Raw genomic sequence first — 24378 nt, forward strand, 5'->3', positions numbered from 1 at the left:
AAAAATAATAGTGATAATAAAAAATGAAAATTAAAATTAAAAAAAATAATAATAAAATAAAAAAAATTTTAAAAAAATAGAAACATTGAAAAAAAGTTAAAGAACAACAACAAATAAAAATTGAAAATGAAAGAAAAAGAAGAGAAAAAAAAACAAAAAAGAAAAAGAAAAAAAATGATAATAATAATAATAATAAATGCAGTCCTAGAGTTCTATTAACTTCTCTTCCAGTAGGTGGAGCTGTGCCCACTGGGCCAAGCTTCTCCTCTCAATAGGTGGGAACCATTCACTGTGCAGCAGCTCTTTCTCCTAGACTGGGCGGGTCTCCAATCCTGAGTGTCTAGGGCCTTGTCTTGTGTTTCCTCAAGCCAGGCCATGCTCACCTGTGGCGCTCACCACAATACTGGCTACACGCCAGGTCTGCTGCTCCTGGGAGCCCTGTTTTCATGAACACCTGGGCTCACTCTCCCTGTTTGCCTCCCTCAGACCCTAAGTTTGTAGAGCTTGGGGCTGAGATCCCCCAGCGAATTTGCTTGCCCTCCTGTAGCCACGCCCCCGGTAGCTGGTGCAAGAGACCTCAGTTGTCAGCACTGGTGGGAGCGGTAGCCGGGAGTTCCCCGCCGCGAGTCCCACGCCACTCCTGATTCCCTCGTTCTGGTTATTGCGTTCACAGGAGAGCTGGGAGTGGCCCTTAAGTTTTCCCTGCTGTGTGGAGAGAGATGACTAGGGGATTACACACCTGTCGCGCTGGTTTCAATGCAGTTATCTCCTCCGCCCGTGACGCCGTTTCTCTGCCATGGTGATATCCCATGCAAATGGTGACCGTTTGTTCCCTTTGCCGGGTGACCAATGCAACGGGTGGGTCCTGACTGTCTCTCCCAATCCCCGTTTCAGTCCTGTGGCCACTGCCTATGAAGGCTCGGTTGGCTTTTACCTCTGTAAGTTCCTAAGGGCCGGCCAATTATTTCAGCGGGGTCGTTAGTGCTGAGTCACACGAAGCAGGCGAACCGGAGCTTAATTGCTTCCGATTCGGGCTCTGTGTGTGTGTTCTGAGGGGCCCAGCCTGTACACCCCAGATCCACGTCAGCTCAGCATTGCCTAGTGTTCCTGAGCAAACAGCATTTAGACAGTTTACGGCTCCCTATGCCCGCGCAGTTGAAGATGTCAGAGACTTGATCTCTCTGCGCCTGCCACCATGTTACATCTCCTCAATGCTATTCATGTTGCCCTTACAGCTTCCTGGTATAAGCAAGTTCTTGGGATTATACAAACTGCTGCTTCTGTTTCCAGTCCAGATTTCTAGAAATGAAACCCTGCCGCTGTCGCTGTCTCTGGGCCACGCTTGTCTGCGACCATAGCAGAGCCGCCCTGGCTTCCGCAGCTCTTCAGCCCTGTGCCCGGCCCCAGGGGCCCAAGCGGCTGCCGCCGCGGCTCTCCATCCCCCTCCTCCGGAGCACGGGTCCCCTGGCAGGGGGGTGCAGAACGACCCCAGAGCAGGCTCTGCCCGAAGGTGCAGCGGCGAACAGGCCACCGAGACGCTCGAGGCTGCAGTCCAGCCTTCGGAGGACAGGGCTCGGCACGCAGCCCAGCTCCAACCTCTAGGTGCGGCTGCCGGACAGTGTATACAGAGCCATCAAGACAGCAAGCAGAAAGCAAATGGCGGCTCCCGCGGAGTGGATTTTCGGCACAGAAACCACAGCCCCTCCAACAAACCCAATCCACAAACTCTCCCTGTATAAAAAGTATTCAAAAAAAAAGAAAAAGAAAAAAAAAAAAAAAAAGGCGGGGCGCACTGAGCTTTCTTTGCCTCGGGTACTTACAATCCACTGCTGATTACACATTCAGCTTCTCCGCCCGGAGCGAAGCGAAAGAGGAAGCAGATGGGAGCAAAGTGCCCGCGGCTCTGGGCAGCCAAGCGTCTCTTTTTCGATTTCTTTGTTCTTCCTGCTCCTTGGCAAAGTGGTCCGCTACAGATTAACGGTGAAATGAGCTCTAACAGAAATCTCTATTAAAGCCGCTGCTTTGAGCACCACGCTCAGCACTTCAGCAACCCCCGTACGCAGCGGCCATCTTTTTTCTAAATTAGTCAATTCTTACCAATACAAAGTACTTAAAACTTTCTGTGATTCTCAAAACATGACCAAGGATGTATTGAGGTCTGCTAGTTGGATTAGTCACTGTTACCAATGCAAATTACTCAAAATTACCTGTATCTCCTGTGATCTTCAAAATATGAGTGACCACATACTGAGGCCTAAGATTTGGGCTGATTAGATTAGTCACCCTTACCAATGAGTCCAACTTCCCCCAACTAGGCCCTACTCTTTTAAAGGTTCCTCTGTCTCCCAATAGCACCACAAGCTCACAACCAAACTTTAAACACATAAAGTGCCTTTGGGAGACACTTATCCAAATCATTGTAATTACTACGAGCATATGAGGGGCATTTCCTCTGAAACACTGTGCAGAAGTTAGTGTGGAATAAGTGTGATGTAAAATTCCAAATTTAGTAAATCTTTAATGCCTAATGCTATATGAAAAAGTAAGGAAAACAATATTTACCAATTCTTGACCTTCAATTTTATAATGCTTTAATTTCTTCCTAAATCTTTACAAAACTACTTTTTCCTTATACCATTAAGTTTTTAGTTGGAGATTCCAAGGCATATTGTTCTGATTCTAATTTCCAGAGTTAAATGTGTTAGCTGACTTATTTCCATTCATTTTTGTTTAACTTTGTTTAATGATGAAAAACATTCAATGATAATAAAATTTTCCCATGGCCATCATTTTGTTACCACTTAAATGTTTTAACACTAAATATTATAAGAGAAATATTCTGCAATTGCAATTTGCTTCCCATTTTGACCATGGAATTATTTTGCAACGTATTTTATACTTTTACAGACTTTTTTAATAATTAAGTTTTAGTCCAATGCTAACTTCCAGGCTTTTAAATTATATTCAGAGAGCATATCACATAAAAAGCAACTCCATGGATTTATTGATTTTTTTGAATATGATATATACGTTTTTTAAAAGTAATGTTTTTAACATTTCATGGAATTGACCAAATTATGCAGTAAGCATATATGAATATACCATAGTGAATCCCACTTTCATTTATTGATTTTTTTTAAAAATCAATAAATAAAATGAAAGAAGACCAGTAGAATAGAGATAGGGGAATGTGGGGTGGGGAGGGAGTACTGGGACTAAAATGGAGCAAACTGTATTCCATGATCCTAATTAGAATAAGTTATATTCCATGTATGTATAATATGTCAAAATATGCTCTACTGTCATGAAAATCTAAAAAAAATGACAAATTTTGGGAGAGAGAGAGAGAATATGAATGAGTGAATTACTTAGCAGTATCCTTATATATGGAAGTTCCATAATCATCTTCTAAGCTTAGCATTGTATTCTACATTTAGATTGTTGTCCCTTCCAGAAATCCAAGAAGAGAGTTGGAAGCAAAAGGGGAAATGCTTGAAAATGATATTGGCCAAAGATATTGTTATATTGTATGCATGAATGAATATGTAATAACAAATCCACCACTATTTATAACTATACAACACCAATAAAAATGAAGGAATAGAAAAAAGATTATATCCCATGCATGTATAAAAATATCAAAATGAACCCCAATATTATGTATAATTATAATGAACTAAGAAAATATTCAAAAACATTCACATTTCATGAGCATTTTAAAAGAGGTGAATTCTTATAAAAATGAAATTTTCATATGCTATTAGATGAACACAGTTGAATATTATCATTCTCAATCTCTTATCCTTCTTCTGGTTCTTACAAAAATCAGAAGCATTGCATCCCCATTTCTTTCTCCTTATATTCTAATAATTTAATGTATCTTGTTATTTTTGTCATTCTCTTGGGTATATATTGGCATTCAATTTTTTTCATTTATATTTTTTTAGTGGCTAATAATATTTGAACATCTTTTCATTTGATTATTTGTCACATATATGTGTATGAGTGTGTGTGTGTGTGTGTGTGTGAGTGTGTGTGTGTGTGTATTAACTGTCTCTTCATGTCTTTTACACATTTTCTTATTGGGTTGTTTGGAATTTTTATTCTTAAATTTTTAGAGTTCTTCCTATCAAATATAAGTAAGTAGATGAACAAAAAGCAGTCTACAAGAGTAGAAAAAGGATAGCAGGGAAAGGGAGGGAGGATGAGAGTGAAAAGGGGAGCTCATGAACTGAAATCTAATTCCATGCATGTATGATTTTGTGAGGGTGAACCCAACTACTATGTATAACTATAAACCTCTAAAAATTTAAATTAAAAAAAAATGCTAAAAGAATACAAATAATAATAAATGCTCGTGAGGATGTGGGGGGGAAAGGTACACTCATACATTGTTGGTAGGACTGCAAGTTAGTAAAATGACTGAAAAGAAATATGGAGATTTCTTAAAAAACTAGGTCATATACAACTTCAAGAGTGGGAAGTTATACTTCATATATGTATCGTATAACAGAACACACTCTACTGTCATGTATATTTAAAAGAACAAATTTTTAAAAAATTAAACATTAGGAATGGGACTACCATATGATCAAGTATCCCAAAGCTTGGTATTTATCCAAAAGATCTAAAATCAGCATACTATAGTGATACAGGCACATCAACATTTATAGCAGTGCAATTCACAATAGCAAAGTTAGATAACCAGCTTAGGTTCCTGTCAACAGATGAGTGGATAAAAAACTGTGGTATATATTCACAATTGAGTTTCACTCAGTCATAAAAAAAAGTGAAATTATGGAATTTGCTGGTAAATAGATGGAACTAGAGAACATCATGCTAAGTGAAATAAGCCAGACTCAGAAAACCAATGGTCAAATGTTTTCTCTCATATGTAGAAATTAGACCAAAATAAAGGTGAAAAGTAGGTTGTTGGGTGGGTGGTGATTCCCATGAAATTAGAAGGGCAATCGGATGAGCAGAAAGGGATTGAGTGAAGATGAGAAAAGGGAGGAACTGTGGAATAAAATTGATCAAATTATGCCATGTACATAAATGAATACACAGCTGTGAATTGCACCTTTAAAGTACTAATTTCAGAAAAAAAAAATTATAAATAAATACAAGAAAGACCAGTAGAGTAGAGAAAGAAGAAAAGGAAGAGAGGAAGGAGAGGAGGGAGAGAGGAATTACTGGGGACTTTGAAGTGGAGCAAATTATATCCCATTGCATATGATTATGTCAAAATGAACCCGTATATTATATATAACTGCAATACACTAATAAAAACATAAAAATTTTTAGATCTCTTTACATATGTTATATAGAGAGTCAGATATACGTTTTGTAAATATATTTTCTGGTTTGGTGCTTGCATTTTCACATTCTTAATAGAGTCTTTTGTAGAGCATAAGTTTAAATTTTGAGAATGTCCAATTTATCATTTTTCCTTCTTTAAGTCATGCTTTTGGTGCCAAGTCTAAAAAGTACTTAGCCCTAGGTCCCAAAGACTATCCCTTATCTTTTCTCCTGAAGGGGTTATGACTTCACATTTTGCATTTAAGTCCTTTATTCATTGTTAGGGTTTGTATGAGTTATATTCTTAAGTCAAGCTTCATTTTCTCCCCTACCCCGTGGTTGTTCCCTTAAACACCATTTATTGAAAAGACTACATTTTCATTCAGTAGTTTTCATACCTTTATCAAAGGCCATTTAGGTACATTTGCGTGGAATACTTCTGTGGTCTATAAGCTGTTTCATTGTGTTGATCAGTTTGCAAATAGCATTTGATACTTTATTATTTCAGTTCTATAGTAATCCTTAACTTGCAGTAAAATGTTTGCTCCCCTTCTACTTTTCCTTTTAATTATAGTCTCAGACACTCTAGGTCACTTGTCTTTCTGTACAAATTTTAAAATACACGTATCATCTTTTTAACATCTGTAGAATGTATCTTTACTGGTTTTTCAGCTGTCTGAAATTTCCCATATTATCTCATGCAATTCCACTCAAAACTTGCCTTCATCCTACAAAGTAGATTCCAGCTTTTTAAATTATTAGTCCATTTAATAATGGAAGACAGTGTAACCAGGCTTATTTTCATAGCTGGGGACTATCTCTGGTTTTTGACAAGAGTCATACATTTGGCATCTAATTTTCTTCACAGAAACTCAATTCCTGGCCACATTTGCTTATCTTTGGGTCATATAGAACCCAGTTGCTTTTGAGCTTCAGTACATATTTACTGCTATGTATTTTCATTTATTCTACTTCACTTAGATGTTTATCTTGGATTCCAATCTGTCCAAATTCTTTCAATTTCCCAGAGTCTATCCGTTATTGCTATGTGGTAAAAGGCAGCAGAGAAGACTTTCTATAAAAACCTGGAATGCTTCTGGACCAAGAACCTCAAGATATGTTTTTGTACTCATATACTCTTAAAAAAAAAAGAAATGAAGGCAAAAAATAACTAAAAATACATTTTGAAGTTACTCTATATAAAGTAGAAGCTGTAATAACAGACCTAGAAAAACTACTTCAGGAAAATAATATATAGATGCTGCAGGGCCTCAACCTTGCAATATACATTCAGTGTCTAACTGGGGACTTTGCAAAAGAAACATAAAATTTTTGTTTGTTTCAACATTTTATTAACTCTTCAATTTTGTTGGTTTATAGCTGGCTGCTTGGTTCATTTCAAAAGGAAAAACAAATTGGCCTCTTTAAATTTCATGTAGAAAAACAGAGCTCACTCATCCCAAAGCAGCAATACAAAATGAGCGCAGTGGGAATTGCTTTCAGGAAATGCAGTGATATTACATTTATCCCTTTTAAAAGATAATTCAGATCTACTTGACACAATTAGGGAAGAAATGAAAGTAAGTACAAGCTCAGAATTTCTATCAGCAAGATAAATGGTTTAAGCAAAGATCAATTAAGAACCAGGTAGAGTGCTTAATGCTCAGCAAAAGTGTCCAGGAATAGGCTAATAGATAGAGTGAAGCTGTGAGAATCACAGGAAATGCCAATAGGTTGGCAAAGATAAGCAAGCCAATATTTAGAAAAACTAGTTATGCTAGTGACAGAAATGCCTAATTAATTGAACCATAGAATTCTTTTTCTTTTAATACCTTTCTCACTGATCATTTCTACTAATCCAAGTTAAACGAAAAGCAGACACATAAAATAAAGAACATTCACTGCTGAGAATATGTGAAAAATAAAATTATAAAAATCACTATCAGTTTTTTTAAAAACTAGAAAAGATAATGCACTGTATGAATCAAAATTATTCACTATTTTATCATGTGCCAATATGAACAAAAACTTATTTTGTGCATGTGTGGTTATATGCATGCAAACACACTGTGTTCTACCTGCCTGAAGTAAGATGAGCATGTTTCATATGCCATCGCTTTTGTGTATCTAATCACTTGTAGCAATTAACACTGTGAAAGCAAAGAGCTCTGGAGAAATTATAATGCCCTATAATTCAAATCACTTTAATTTTTCCTTTATTGATTTAAGTGAAGAATTGAGTCGCTCATAGCCATCCTTGCAGGATACATTGTGATCACTATCTGAGCAAAGCCACTATAATTCTTGCATAAAAATTCAGTACTTTTTATTCCCGTATTCCAATCCCATATAATATTCATTGTAAAGTGTTTAACAAGTAGTTTTTGTTTGTGTGTGTTCTTCTAAACTTTGTTTGTTTTTGTAGACATGTAATCCATAACTCTATCAAAAGATAGAACATTTTAAACAATCTAAAAAATGAAATCATGCCCACTTCAAGTCAATCTCACCCATACACCCTCAAAACAATTAATGATTTTCATCATTTACCTAAACTAGACCTTCATATACATCAAATAATGCATTTATATTTTTTTTAGTTTCTTGTTTTTTTCTGTCAGTATAATGCCTGCAATATTTATCTGTGCTGTGATTATATTACTAGTTCTTCCTTTTTTCTATGAATTAAATTCCACTTTAACATAGAATCCCATTGTATCATAATCTTCTTCAGATCCTGTTTGTTTACACTTTTTCTTGCTAATGCTCTTGGCTCTTTCCAGGCTTGGGAGATTATGAGCACATTGACTATGAAAATTATTGTACAGGGCTGTTTGTGGCAATGTGATTTCATATGTCTTAGATTACTTGGAAGTGAGAATTGCTGCTGGGCACAGTGTTATATGCCTTTTATCCCAGCAGCTTGGGAGACCAAGACAGGAGGATCAGGAGTTCAAAGCCAGCCTCAACAACTTCGTGAGGCTAAGTTTATATAAAATATTTTTTAAAGGGCTAGGGGTGAGACTTCGTGTCTGAGTGCCCTTGGGTTCAATAATCAGTAGCAAAAAAAAGTGAGAATTGAGGGTTTATAGAATAGCTGATTATTTCATGTTATATATAATCATAGAATATTTGGATTTCGTGACGTTTTGATTCTAACCGGAAAACATGAGAATTAGCTTGACTCCACATTCTTGATAACATTAGGCATTATAAGTACTTTTAACTTTAGATATTCAAGACGAGTTTAAAGTGGTATCTCATTGTCTCATTTGAACTTTAGAACATACAAAAACATTGCTGTGCAATGTAGTCTTTAATAGTAAGTAGTCTTACTCTTAAGGTTTTAACCCAAAAAATGTCCTAATAAATAAACACAATGATATATATTCTGCTTTTTTTTCTTTTTATATACTGTTTAATGTAAAATATAAAGTTTTAAACTTTCATCCAGCAAAACTCTGCCTGGCTGCTTCTCTGCTTATAAATCATATCCCCACAGATGTAGCGTAGCTCTGATGAGGACTTGAGAGTATGATGGCTCACACCTGTAATCCCAGTGGCTGGGGAGGATGAGACAGGTGATCACAAGTTCAAGTCAGCCTCAGCAAACTTAGCAAGGTCCTATGCAACTCAGTGAGGTACCATCTCAAAATAAAAAATAATTAAGGCTGGGAACGTGGCTCTGTGATTACGTACCCCTGGGTTTAATTTTTGGTGCCAAATACATATACATAATAAGTTTTAATGTATATTCAGCTAATTCAAGAAACCCTATAAGTGCTTTCTTTTTAATTTTTTTAGTTGTAGATAGACACAATATTTTATTTATTTATTTTTTAATGTGGTGCTGAGGATTGAACCCAGTGCCTTACGCTTGCAAGGCAAGCACTCTACCACTGAACTACAACCCCAGGCCCCCTATAAGTTCTGAATCAATTAATTTCATTATATAACTTTTTTTTCTTGATTTTTTTGTTTGTTTTTGGTTTTGGCTTTTGGTTTTTCCATGCCTCATAAGCGTTGAATGCATATAAGATATTGTGAATTTCATCTTTTTGGTTGCTGGATTTTTTTTTCTTATAAATATTCTTGGGCTATCTTCTGAAACGCAGTGTAAGATTCTTGGAAACCATTTGATGCTTTTTGGTGTTGCTTTTATGGTTTTCTTCTTAGTCTGGAGCAAGGCTCAGTGTAGGGTTACCTATTCTTCACTAGTGAAACAAAATTTTCTCAGAAGTCTCCCCAGTGCCCTGTGAATTATGGGCTTTTTAGCCTGTTGAGAATAGGCACTATTCCTGGCCCTTCATGAGTGCTGGGCACTGATCCTGCTAATTATTTCAGATAATCTATTTGCCAAGGATGAGGCTTTTTCCTTTAATGCACACACAGATAATGCTCAGGTGATACTGGAATTGAACTCTCCACAGAAATCTCAGGTTTTCTATGTGAGTAGCAATGGACCACCCATTTTAAAATTGAGAAACAGAAAAACTCCCTCCATTCTACATATCCATGATCTCTAGTCCTCTTTCTCTATCAACTTCTTTTTCTTTGCCCAAACAACAACTGTTAAACTCTTCTTAGCTCTAGGGGTGTGTGTGTGTGTGTGTGTGTGTGTGTGTGTGTGTGTGTGTGTGTTGTTTTGCTATTTTATTCTTAGTTTAAGAGACACAGTTGCCTTCCTTTTTTCTCACTTTGAGACACTTATAAGGTTGGTTTCAGGGAAGAGAGGTAGTAATACAAGCTAATTCTTCTATCATGTCATAAATCCAGTCTGGCAAACTGATTTTAATGACACAAACATATTCACATCTAACAATTTGATTAAGAAAAATTCTCACTGCCTGCAAACAATAATCAACCCCAGCTACCCATTTGAACTATTGCATTGGTACCAATTCTTGCACATTTGTTTTTTCTAATTTTCTAACAGAGTTTCAATAACTTAAAAGAATTCTTATTTCTAAATGAAAAATGTATTGTAATCTGGAATACATTGATACTTTTAATACTTATGGATGTCATTAAAGGAAATGTCATCATATTGGTAATAGAAATGTTTCTTTTACACAGTATAGACTATACAAAGTTTTTATGAATTTGTCTTCCATAGATATGATGGCATTTTGACATTTCTTTTATATCCATAAAAGCCTAAATGTTTATTTTAAGATCATACCTTAGTTGCAAGATTATTTCAAACCTGACAGTATATTTAAAGCTAGAAAACATTATTAAAACCAGAGGTCTTAAAAATGTTTTTTTCCAAATATCTGTGCAAAGTTATTTTTAATTATCTTCCTGAGTACATTTTTTCCCTGAGAAAAGATATTGTATATTTCTAAGTTTTTACAACCTCTTAGTTTTATTTAGTGTCTTTTCTTTAAGAATTCAAGTAGTCTTACTCTTAAAGTTTTAACTTAAAAAATGTCCTTCTAATAAATAAATGCAATGAGATATATTCTGTTTTATTTTTCTTTTTATGTACTATTTACAGTTTTAAACTTTTCAGCCAGCAAAACTCTGCCTGGCTGCTTCTTCGGTTGTAAATCAGATTCCCACAGATATAGCGTAGCTCTATGATGAGGTTTGGAGAGCTCTCTTAGTTACATTACTTACTGAATTGCACTCCAGTGTCCTAACAGAACAAAACACTGGAAAGTGCACCATAAATTTTCATAAAGAAATAACTCCAGCAATAAGCCCTATTTAGCAGGTAAGAAAGAAGAAAATAACAGGGCAAACTACACAAACATCATCACAACACAGCACATTACATGACATTTTCACAGCAATGTATAAAAATGACTTTGTAGAAACCTGATAGGGAGTTACAGCTAAACTGTATTCCATGAGCATAAAACCATCTTGATATCATGAAAATCTGTTGCAATCCTCAAAAAAAGTTGCTTTGGGGGAACATTGTTATTCTGTTCTACTATGAATGCAAATATATTGAATTAAAATGCATTGTACAGAATAAGCATGTAATAATAAATATAATGGAATTTGTTAATGGGTGATGAATTAAATCATTAATTAAACTTATTTGTAGAACAATTTTATTAAGGTGATAAAATATTCTGATTTACACGATTGAATACATAGACCTAATAGAACAAAAATCAACAATCATTTAACTCTCTATAAGTAAAGATAATTAGGAAAAATAAATACTTAATACAAATTTTATTAGCTAAAACAAAGGACAAAATAATTATTTTATGGAATAATCTTCCTGATGAAAAAATATATAAGTTAAGGGGCTGGGGCTGGGGCTCAGTGCTGCAGTGTTGCCTAGTGTGTGAGTGGCACTGGGTTTAATTCACAGCATCACATATAAATAAATGAATAAATTAAAGGTCCATCAATGACTAAAAATTTTTTAAATATATATATATATATATATATATATGCTAAAAACTTTTAAATATATTTAAATCTATCACTAAGCTGGAAAGATAGTGAAGAAATTTCAGAAGGCTAAAATAATGAAAACAGGAACTGAGAAAGTAAATAAGTATGTCAAATCCAAATCTTGTTTTTAAATGTTCTGTCAAATTTGGGGAGACTGAAATTTCCCCTCCCCTTGGTACCATATGTGATAGAAAGAACAGTTTTTAGTGTGTCATACATAGACTAATATTATATGCCTGATAAATCTGGCAACCCAAAGAAATACAATGTTAATGAGAGAATGAATGAAAAATAAATTTATTATATAGAAGGGACAGCAAATGACCCATCTTAAACTTAGTAGTGAAGGAAAAGAAAATTTTCCATGAGATTTCACTCATTTGTTTGAATTTTTTCCCACCCATGCATTCATAAAGAACCTTCAAGCAAAAGAAAAACAGTGCTAAATATGCTTAGATTTGTTTTATTCCCTGATGATAGACAGAATAAAGTATAATCATTTGCAAAAAAAAGTGCAACACCAACCCAAGAACCAAAAACTTCCCACACAGAAACTTCCAAGGGACACAAGAAGTTTAGAGTGAGAATCTGTAAATAGAACAAAGCACCCCAAATGAAAACCAGGAAAAAATAATGACAGAATAAGTCCATAAAGAATGTAAATACCAGAATTATCAGAACATGTCATACATTTAGAGAAAGAAAAGAGAACTGGGAACAAAGGCTATAGAAAATAGCTAAACAAATTTGGGAAAGAATAACCAAATTTCTATAACTAAAGGATATTTGAAATTTAATATTTAAAATATAGATTAAGCAACAATGAAATAAAGCTTAGTTAGTGAACTTATTGATAGTTTGTTCTTGATTATTTGTTTGTTTGTTTTGTAGTACTGGGGATTGAACCCAGGTGGCTCTATCACTGAGATAGTGATATCCCTAGGCCTTTTTATTTTGAAACAGGATCTTACTAACTTGCCCAGGCTGACTTCAAACTTGTGATCCTCCTGCCTTAGCCTCCCAAGTAGCTGAGATTATGGCATGTGCTATCATGCCCAGCTTAGTATATAGTTTTTTGGTTTTGATTTTTAAAGAGAGAGAGAGACAGAGAAGAGAGAGAGAGAGTTTTTTATATTTATTTTTCACTTTTCAGTGGACACAATATCTTTATTTTTTATTTTTATGTGGTGCTGAGGATCGAATCCAGTGCCCCACACATGCCAGTTACCGCTTGAGCCACATCCCCAGCCCAGTACATAGTTTTAAAGAAAAGAGGTATAATAATGATGATAGGAACAAAACCAGAATTAACATGTAAAGTATGGACTTCCTGTTTCCACATCAGACTTCAAGGTCTGGCATGTAAAGAACCTGAAAGTTGTCACTCAATCCTAGAAACAAGTAACAAGCTAGGCAAATTAAAAAATAAATAATTCTTTTTTTAAAATTTGTTGGAGAAGCTTACTTCCACAGAGCAGATTGTTGGCTCCAAACTGGAGACACATATAAGTGAACACAGAGAATCACAACTTACCAGAGCAGAAACTTACAGGCTGCAACCTCCACAGGGACAGCGCTGGGGAAGGAAAATCTGAACTGCAATTGATGAATTACTGGAGGCTCCGTGTGGATAATTATGAGAGTTAAAAACTCCAGGGTGACCCAGTTTAAGCTTTGCCCTTTTGTGAATACATTTTTGTGAATTTTACTTCCTGGAGCTAAACCAAGTTCTCACAGTGAATATCAAAGAAAATTCCCCTCCTATCTCAAGTAAAAGGAGAAGAAAAATTACCATTTTGAAATACGCCAGAGAAGTCTGTTCCTGACAAGGCCTTTCTCTCAAGAGAAACTCTTTTCCCAGAGCCTAAACTGCTGGGTTTTGTTCAGAGCCTAACCAACCCCAGGAAAGGAAAATACCCAACTTTAGCATTCACATGGAAGAAAGGAAATACCCAACTCCTGCCCAATCTAACCATCCCGCCCTCCCTAAGGAGTTGTTGGGGAGGCTGAACAGCACGCATGAAATTCACAGTCCAAATGCATCATAAGTTCGCTAAACACTAAAAGCTATAATAATAGAACACATTCCCTCTCCCTACACATTACCACCATAATTCAAAAGCCCCATTTAGTCCAGTTACTTTTACATTGTATATCATGTCCAGCTTTCCAGAAAAAAAAAAAAAAATTACAAGGAATACTGAAAGGCAAAAGTACAGTTTGAATAAACAGAGCAAATACAAAGAACCAAGCTCAGGAGAACTACCAGACCAGGAACTTAAAACAACCATAATTATTATGCCAAGGGCATAAAGTAGACACCATGTCATAACAGCTGAGCAATGTAAGCAGAGAGATATATGATAAAAGAGGACCTAAAAGAAATGCTCAAGATCCAAAACACTGTAACAGAAAGGAGGGATGCTTTTGATAGGTTCATAAGTAGACTGGGCGCAGCTGAGGTAGGACTCTTTCAGCTTAAAGATACTCAGTAGAAATGTCAAAACTGAATAGCAAAGATAAAAGACTGAAAAATAATTCAAATCAGACTTCAAGAACTGTTGAGTGTAACATATTCATAATGGGAAGAAAGAGAAGAGGAAGTGAAAGGCAGAGAAGAAATACTTAAAGAAATAATGACTGAAAATTTCCCCCAAATTAGGAATAGAAAACAAACCACAAGTCCAGAAAGTTAAAAGAACACCAAACAAGATAAATAGTAAGGAAAAAAATTCTAGACATATCATATTCAAACAGCAGAAATAAAGATAAAGATTTTTTTAAAAGAAGCCAAAGGAAACAAAATGTCGTATTCATACAGAAGCAAATATAAGATCACAGCTGACGTCTTCTGAGAAACCATGCAGGCAAAAGAGTGGAATAAAACCACCAACCTAGAATTATGTGCCCTACAAATTATTCTTCAAAGTGAAAGACAAATAGTTCTCCTTAGACAAACTTTGAGGAAATAGGTTACCAGGAGACATGCCTTGCAAGCATGTGTATAAATGTAAATAAATATGAATGTACATATATATATATATATATATATATATATATATATATATATATACACATGCCTTTATGTAAATGAAATAAGTGACAATGATGATATAAGAATGTAGGGTCATTTTGTTATTATCATGTACTCATACTACCTGTGGAGCAGTGTAGTGTTATTTGAAAGTAGACTTTGATAACTTGTAAATGTGTATTGTAAACCCTACTACACTAAAAAATAAGTTTTTTAAAAAAAATGAACAACTGACATGCTAAGAGAAAAAACGGTATCATATAAAATGATACCATTAAAAAAGCACAAAAGACAAGTAAAAAAGTGAAAGCCAAAAGTAGGAATAAAAGACAAAGGTGGGGCTGGGATTGTGGCTCAGCGGTAGAGCGCTCACCTAGCATGTGTGAAGCCATGGGTTCAATCCTCAGCATCACATCAAAATGAAATAAAGAGATTGTATCCACCTACAACTAAAAAAATAATGTTTTTAAAAAAAGTTTTAAAGGAAAAAAGACAAAGGTAACAAATAGAAACAGTAAAAAAAAATACAGCAGATATGAATACAAATATATCCATAATCACTTTAATTATTAATGGTTTAAGTATACCCATTAAAAGACTCAGATTGTTAGAGTGGATCAAAAACCAAGAAGCAACTATATGCTGTGTATAAAGAAACACACATTAACTGTAAAAATGCATACATATTAAAAGTAAGTTGACCAAGAAAATATATCATGCTAATACTAATCAAAAGAAATCAGGAGTACTATACTAATTTCAGATGGAGAAGACTTCAGACAAAGAAAGTTATTAGGGATAAAGAGGATGTCTTGGTTCATTTTGTGCTGCTATAACAGAATGCTACAGCCTGGGTAGTATGTAATGAACAAAATGTATTGGCTCCGAGTTGCGGATTCTGGGAATATCAATCAATATAAAGGTGCCATCATCTGGCAAAAGCCTTTTTGCTGCATTATCACATTGCAGAAAGCAAAGAGAGGAAGAGAGAAAGCAAGTCTCATGATAACTGGCATTAATCCACTAATGAAGGCAGAACCCTCTTAAAGACCTTTCAAAGTTCTGCCTCGCATTACTGTCACAATTGCGATTAAATTTCAATATGAGTTTTGGGGGAGTGAAACATTCAGATGATAGCAGATAGTATTATGTAATGATGAAGAGATCGATATTCTAAGAAAGATAACAAACCTTAAGTGTGTGCACCTAACAACAGGTTATGAGAAATACATGAGGCAAAAATAGATAAAATTGTAAGGGAAATAGAAGAACGCACTGTTATATTTGGAGTTTTTATTACTTTTGCATATCTATTATCCTTGTTTTTAGTAGACATTTAATAAATTCATCTAATTAAAATTTGAATAATAACTCATGGTAATCAGCTTGAAAAATTCTAGAAAATTTAACAACCAACACTTGCAAGCTAGCTCTGCCATTCCACAAACATGGCCAGGATATGACTTAGAGTGGACCACTCAGATATTGTGGAGGATGCAAATTGGAGATGAGATGGTTAAGAAACATGTTTCAGTCATCTTTTTCACCACTGTGACCAAAAGCCCTGACAAGAACAATTAGAGGAGGAGAATGTAATTTGGGGCCTCATGGTTTCAGAGGTCACAATTCAAAGACAGACAAACCTATTACTCTGGGCCTGAGGTGAGGCAGAACATCATGGCAGAAGGGTGTGGCAGAGGAGAGCAATTCAGAACATGGCATCAGGAAGCAGAAAAACTGAGCTCAGCTCACCAGAGATAAAATCTGTGCCCCAAAGGCACGCCACCAATGACTCACCTCCTCTAGCCATACCCTACCTGCCTAGAATTACACCCAGTTCATCCTCATCAATGGATCAAGGTGCTAATTAGATCAAGGCTCTCATAATTTAATAATTTCACCTCTAAACTTTCCTACATTGTCTCACAATTGAGATTTTGGGGGACACCTAATATCGAAACCATAATGATACATAACTAGAAAAACTCTGTCTTCATAGATTGGAAATAACAGAAGGGTCATAATATGAGTTTCAAAGGAACTAGTGAAGAAGTGATTAGAAAGTAGAGAGAAATACTGGTTAGGGTAGCAATGCAGAGCATGCACAGTACCCCAAATCCTCCATTTTCAGCTGTACTTAAGAGAGGGAAAACATTTTACTTTTTGGATTACAGGGAAAACAGTGGTTATCAGAAGACAACCTGGTTTCAATTAGAGTAAGAAGATACAAAAACATTTGGAGAAGAGGTTTACAATATATAGCATTTGGCTAATTACTAACCACGAGCTCCATCGAGCATGGGGAAGAAATTGAGATCAGAGCACTGTGGGAGATTTGATAAGAACTACATAGGCATGAAGTTCTCAGGGAGAGGAGGTGGCAGGGAAGAGGGGAGTCTTGAGCTTATTTTAAGATTTAATGTAAATAAGCACAAAAGCCAAAGCCAGCTAGAGTTAATCTGGGTGATATTTTGGGTAGACATAAATAGTCCATTTTCCTTATAATGTCCTTCTTGGAACTTATCAGGCCACAAGGTTGTAGGCCTTGGACCTTTTCAAAATCTTTTCCTATACAATAAGACATTAGCACACCTTCAACATTCACCATTTTGGAAAAGGCCATTCCTTATCATTCTATTACAGCAGATTTCTCACCATTATCCTCTACTTCAGCCTAGTTTTTAATTTCTCCAGAATAGTTACCAAAGATGTAACCACTGCTTTGCAACTTAAACTACATTTGTCTTTCCCAGTAGATTATAAGCTCCAAAATGGCAGGAAAACTGCATTTCTTTTGTTCATTAATGTACTGTCGGTATGTAGCAACTGTCATGCATAACACATGATAGACACTCAAAAAAACACTTGTTGGATGAATGATCAAATTAAAAATAAAATGATTACCAAGGAGTTTTTGGCTTTGTGACTGATGTAAGTCAAAACTAGAATTACAGAAGGACAGGTATGCTGTGGGGCAGGGGGAGTCAGGCAGGGGTCTAATTACGCTTGGGGGAGTTCTCTCTAACATCTAGATTGGTTATAAAGCTTAGACTTTAGAAGGCTAATCTCAAAAGTAAATTTGTAGCTCAAAGTCACCAACCAATTCGACAAAGAAACAAGAAACTAAGGGATTCAGGACGAGGATATAAATTCCTGAGGAAATTAAAATAGAGAGGTAGAAGTAGAATTACAGCCAAAGAATTAAACTGTTTCAAGAAGAAAGAAGTAAAAGAAGTAGTCAGATGGGAGCAGGAGAGATCTGAAAAATGTCCACTGGATTTCATAATTTAGCAGTTGTTAGTGACTTGAGAAAGAGTAGTTTAATGGCATTGTGGGAGCAAAAGCCTGAGTTTTAGAGTCTTGTGAAATAAACAGGTCAGAAAATAAAAAGGTAAATAAAACCTTTCTTTCAAGATGATGGATTATATAGTGAATGAGAAAAATCAAAGTAGCAAGCAGAAAAGTACCCAAGGACAAAGAATGTGGTTTTCTCCTTAGTTTGTTTTTAGCAGCAGTAGATTTGTATACTTTTATCAACTAAATAAAAGAGTCACTTGAGAGGAAAGCATTAAAAATATAAAGGAAGTGGGGGATAATTGAAAGATTTGAGACCCCCAAGAAAAGAGTTGAATGAGTAGCCATGAATACATGCATATGTATAGGGGGCATTAGACTTTAGGTCAGTGACAAAGACATCTCCTCTGTTGGGGGACTCTCATTCATGCACAGATTTTTAAAAGAGTGACAAAGGTTTAAAAGAATTTATATCATAATGAGAAAAAAATACTTGAGTAAACAAGTAAACTCATTCCTCAAAAGCACCTCGCTACTGGAGATCATTTACTTGTAATAGCACAAAATGGCACAAAATCACATACCTGTATGATGTTCTCCATCAGCGCTCAGCTCCCTGAGTAAAGTGAGCTCAAGAGATGAAAGGATTAATATTGGATTGCAAGTCTGTAAAGCAGCTGCAGAAGAATAATTTGAGGTATAAGAATTAAAGGATGCTGTGTATATGAAAACAAAAAGAGGGCTAACTGTAATTTGATAGGATTTGTCAAAAGGAAGAATTAAAGACCATGAAATAAACAGATTTGAGAAGAGGAGAAAGGCCAGTTTTATGTTTGCTAATATTAAGAGATCTATTATACACCCAAGCCAACTAGATAGTTGGATACATAAGCCCGACAAAAAGGAAAAAAATAGAGACTCGGTATATAAATTTGGGATTCATTAGCATTAATAGTATTTAAGTGGAAGGAGAATTATGTGATCATCTAGGGAGTGAACACAAATAGAGAATAATAGAGAACAAAGACTCAAGATGTTGGAGAGATGGAAGAAGGAAATTTGGAAGAAGTATGGTTGCATGGAATTCTAAAAGGAGCCAAAAATCCTGCCTCCTGTGTACATACCTGAATAATCCCTTGACTGGGGAGGGAGAATTTGTGAAAATGATTGTGTTTTACTACAATGATGAGACAAGGGGATTTAGAAGAGATAAGTTGTAGACTTATAGCTAATCAAAAAAATAGATTATCCTGTGTGGACCTGACCTAATCAATCAAGTCCTTTAAAAAGGAATCCAAGTCATTTCTGATGGGAGATACTCAAGGAAGGATAGAGCATATGAAATACTCTCCTGTAGCCTTGAAGAATCAATAGTCACATTTTGAGAGGATTTAGAAAGGGCACATAGCAAGAACCTAAAAACAATTTTAGGAGTAGGTGCCACCCCACACTGACAGCCAGCAAAAGAAACTCACTCATAAAACTGTAAGGCCAGGCATGGTGGCATACACTTATAATCCTTGCAGCTCAGAAGGCTGAGGCAGGAGGATCGCAAGTTCAAAGCCAGCCTAAGCAACTTAGTGAGCCCTTGAGCAACTTAGCAAAACCCTGTTTCAAAATAAAAAATAAAAATAAAAAGGGTCTGAGGATGTGGCTCAGTGGTTAAGCAACGCTGGGTTCAATCCCTGGCACACACACACACAAAAAAAAAAAAAAAAAAAAAAACGGTAAGGAATGAGTTCTGACACTATGAATGATCTTGAAAGTGAATTCTTCCCCAGTCAAGACTCCAGATGAGAATTACCCCAGCCAACACTTTCATTTCAGCCTTTGGAGACCCTGAGCTAGATTTCTGGTCTACAGAAATGGGAAGATAATAAATGAGTGTTATTTTAAGCCATATTGTTCACAGTACCTTGTTAAATAACAAAGGGATTAGATAATAGAAAAAGCCATCAGGGAAAAGTTAAAGCAAAGATTGTTCTAGAAACCAAAGGACTAGAGAGAGAATAACCAGGTGCAGTAGCAATTTAGGAGGCCAAGGCGGGAGGTCTGCAAGTTCAAGGCCAGCCTCAGCAATTTATCAAGGACCTGTCTCAAAATAAAAAATAAAATGGGTTGGGGATGTAGCTCAGTGATGAAGTGATCTAGGTACAATCCCCAGTACCAAGGGGCGGGGAGCAGGAATAACTGACTGTCATATACTATTGACAAATGTAATACAGTAAGACCTGCATATTGGTTATTGGATTAACTAAAAAAAGAAAAATTGTAGAATTAAAGTATAATTCATGAAGAGAGTTGCAGAAAAAGTATAAGGGTGAAATCATGGGAGACAAAAGTGGGAAGAGTTACTCAAGTTGATAAATGAATAAAATTATTTTTTTCCAGTGTAGACCAAATGGCATGCTGTGTGTCTATCTACACAAACAGGCACATTCATTCCTCTGGAATGTGGAATTTATGACCAAATATAAATCCGGTACTTTGGGCTGCTTGCTTGTCTGCCAAAGGATCATCTCCTCTGATCCTGTCTAAATTATTAATAATTAAGAGCTTCCTCTTGCATCATTTCCAATATAACACAAAATAAAGTGAGGCATCTGACTGTTAAATTTACACAAAAGCAACATTTTCAATATAGTTAATAGTTTGTATCTTACAGATTCTCCTCCCCCCCACACACAAGTATAAATTCTTTCATCTTTATCATCTCTAATTATACCATAAAGATATCTCAGAAAAATAACTCAAAGAAGTATAAAAAAGCTATCAAATTAAAAAGATAGTGTCATATTTTATATGCTATATTCAATTAATAGAATATGTAGCATTCATGATTTTAACACACATACACAAACCCAAGTCAAAAAAGATTCATTACACAAAGACCAATAATAAACTGCATTGGTGTAGTTAAAAAATGTGTCATTTGGTAGTTACTAACTTGGTGGATGCTAATTCATTTCTTTTCCTTAACATAATAATAGTTTATTTTCAAGTTTGGAAAATAATGCACAGTAGAACTAATAACTCTTGCACTATTCCTTAGGTGATTTCTTTTGAAGGTTGGTAAAAGTGTAGAGATATTGATTTTATCCTCTAATAATCATCCCTTAAACAGTATTTCAGAATGTCATTACAACCCCAGGATAAGAGAGCAAGAACAAGTTTAATGCTCTGTATACCCATTTGTGTAGCACTAGTGGTAACAATTTCTGATAATGTGCCCACATTTATAGAGCAGTCATTTGAGTTTTCGGCATTGCCGGAATAGTTTTTTTAGTTACAAAAAGGCCATACCAATGAGTTTTAGAATGGATGTGCATTAATGTGAATCTACACTGGAAGAGCAAACACGGTGTATCCACAGGAGTCTGATGTTTAATCTAAAAAGAGAAGCAAATGGTATCTCAATTCTGAGAACTGTTTCTCACATCAAATTGTGTTCCCTTGAAAATAATGAAAGCCATTTTGCTGAATCTATTCCTGTGAATCAGTAATGTACATGCTCTATCTTCTCATCATAAATGATGTAAACAATGCTCTCCTGTAGGATTTCTAGGCTATTGCAAGAAGACACCAGCGGAGAGGTATTTATGCTCAAGTGAACATCCCCCTTGTCTTAGTCAACAATCCACTATTATCAGAGGAAGTCTGTACTAGTAGAGCAATAAATACATTTGAATAGAGGTTAAACAAAATAAAGTCTTTCCCTTCATTTATTTTCTGAATGATTGTCATCTCACCTTGGGAGGACATAAGGCATGTCTCATGTTGCTGATGGCTAATACAGAAAGGATGCATTGGTTTCCATTATAGCAGATGGAAACATACTTTCTTTTTCCTGCTTAAATCCTAAGACTAGTAATATTATTTAACAATATGTAAGATTATATAAGAATAGCCTCTGGCTTTTTATGCAGTAGATTACATTAATGACATTTAAAAGGGTTAGAGAAAAACTATTATTTTCCACTACTCAAAAAACACTTCGAATTTACTTGTATCAGTCACTCAGTCAGGGTTCTAACAAGACAGAGACAGAGAGATGATGGATGGAAAGAGGCAGAGGAGGGGTGAGGCAAAGGGGGAGGGGAGAAAGAAGAGAGGAGGGGGTGTGGTTTCAAGGTATTGGCTTACAGGATTTGGGGCCCTGACAAGTTCAAACTCTGTAGGACAGGCTGTCAAAGTGGATATTGTCCAGCAGAAGCTGACATCATATTCCACACTCAGGGGTTCTTCTCTCTCAGGAAAACCTGAGTTTTGCTTTTAAGGCCTTTCAACTGATTGGATGAAGCCTACCCAAGTTATTAAGGATGATATCCTTTTCTAAAAGTCACCTGATTATAGATGTCTATCACATCTTCAAAATACCTTCAGGGCAACACTTAGATTACTGTTAGTTGAATAACTAGTTATTAAAATCTGGCCAGTTGATGCTTAAACTGACCATCAGGGCTGGGGTTGAGTGCTTGCTTTGCATGTGTGAGGCACTGGGTTCAATCCTCAGCACCACATAAAAATAAATAAACAAAATAAAGTATTTTTTCATCCAGAACTATAAAAATAAAAAGAACTGACCATGATAGCCGGGTGAAATGGCACACACCTCTAATTCCAGCATCTCGAGAGGCTGAGGCAGAAGGATCACAAGTTTAAGGCCAGTCTCAGCAATTTATCAAGGGCCTAAGCAATTTAGTAAGACTCTATCTCAAAATAAAAAGGCTGGGGTTGTAGTTCATTGGTTAAGTGCTCCTAGATTCATTTCCCAGTACCAAAAACAAAGATGAAAAACAAAAACCCAAACATCATAACATCCATGACTTGTGAGGCCCTGGGCTAGTATAGAGAAACCTAGATTAAGTCCTCCAAGGATTTAGAATGTAATTGACAGAACAATGTTTAGAAAGGAACAGGAGAAAATGTGTTATAAAAACTGAGAGTGGTCTATCATTCAATATCAAATGGAAATGTAATCCATAATATAAAGCTATCATATGCCTAGTACAAAAATACAAGTAGAAAAAAATGGAAAGTAGAACAGTAGTCCCCCATCCCAGCTTATCCACAGTTTCACTTTCCCTGTTTTCAGTTACTCATGGTCAAATGTAGTTCAAAATATTAAATAAAAATTCCCAAATAAAACAATTTGTAAGTTTAAAATTGCTCACTCTTCTGAGTGGCATGATGAAATTGTGTGCTGTTATAAGTCAGATTTTTTGCTACCATGACCAAAAGGCCTGACAATAACAATTTTAGGAGGGGAAAAGTTTATTTGGGGGCTCTATGTTTCAGGGGTCTCAGCTCGTAGAAGGCTGGCTCCATTCCTTGGTGTTCGAGGAAAGGCAGGACATCATGGTGGAAGAATGTGGTGAAAGTGGCTCAAGACATCTCACCAGGAAGCAGAGAGAGAAAGTGTTTCTCACCAGGACAAAAATATAAATCCAAAGGGCATACCTACAGGGACACACCTCCACCAGCCACGCCCTACCTGCATATGTGACCATCCAGTTAATCCCTGTCAGGGGAGTAATGCACTGGTTAGGTTAAAAATGTCATAACCAATCATTTCCCCTTTACATTTTCTTGCATTGTCTCACACTTGAGCTTCTGGGGGACACCTAATTCCTAAACCGTAACATGTGGCATCCTGCTCCATCCCACCCTTTGAATTTTCCCTTTGTCCAAAACATATATATGATATATATGTACCTGCCTTTTAAAGAAGCTACCTCAGTTTTCAGATTGTTCCAGTATCTCAGTGCTTGTATTCAAATAACCTGTCTTCAGTAGCCTAATATCTATGTCACAGTGTTCATGTCATTCACCTCACTTCATCAATCATATAGGTACTCCATCATCTCACATGATCACAAGGGTGAATATAATCAGTAAGGTATTTTGATAGATACCACATAGTTTTTATTACAGTATATTGTAATCATTATTCTATTTTATTATGTTATTGTTATTAACCTATTACTGTAGTTAATTTATAAGTTAAAATTTATCTTAGTTATATATGTGTAGGCAAAAACATAGTATTAGAATTTATTACTATCCACAGTTTCAGACATTCATTAGGAGTCTTGGAATTTATTGCCTACAAGTAAGAAAGGATTGCTGTTTACTAAGTTAGTAAAGAAGCAACAGCAATCAATCCATAAAGCATACATTTTTAAAGAAATTGAGCTGGAAAAATTGTGTACTTGGAAAAATTTGACTTTATATCCACAAATTGATTTGAATGGTTTTGAAAAGTTCGATGTGGAAATTCTAAAAGGGTTACTTAGGCAAAGCATCTAACACTCTTGACCAGACCTCACGTA

Source organism: Marmota flaviventris, chromosome 3 (assembly GCF_047511675.1).
Source record: "Marmota flaviventris isolate mMarFla1 chromosome 3, mMarFla1.hap1, whole genome shotgun sequence".
Taxonomy (NCBI): Eukaryota; Metazoa; Chordata; class Mammalia; order Rodentia; family Sciuridae; genus Marmota; species Marmota flaviventris.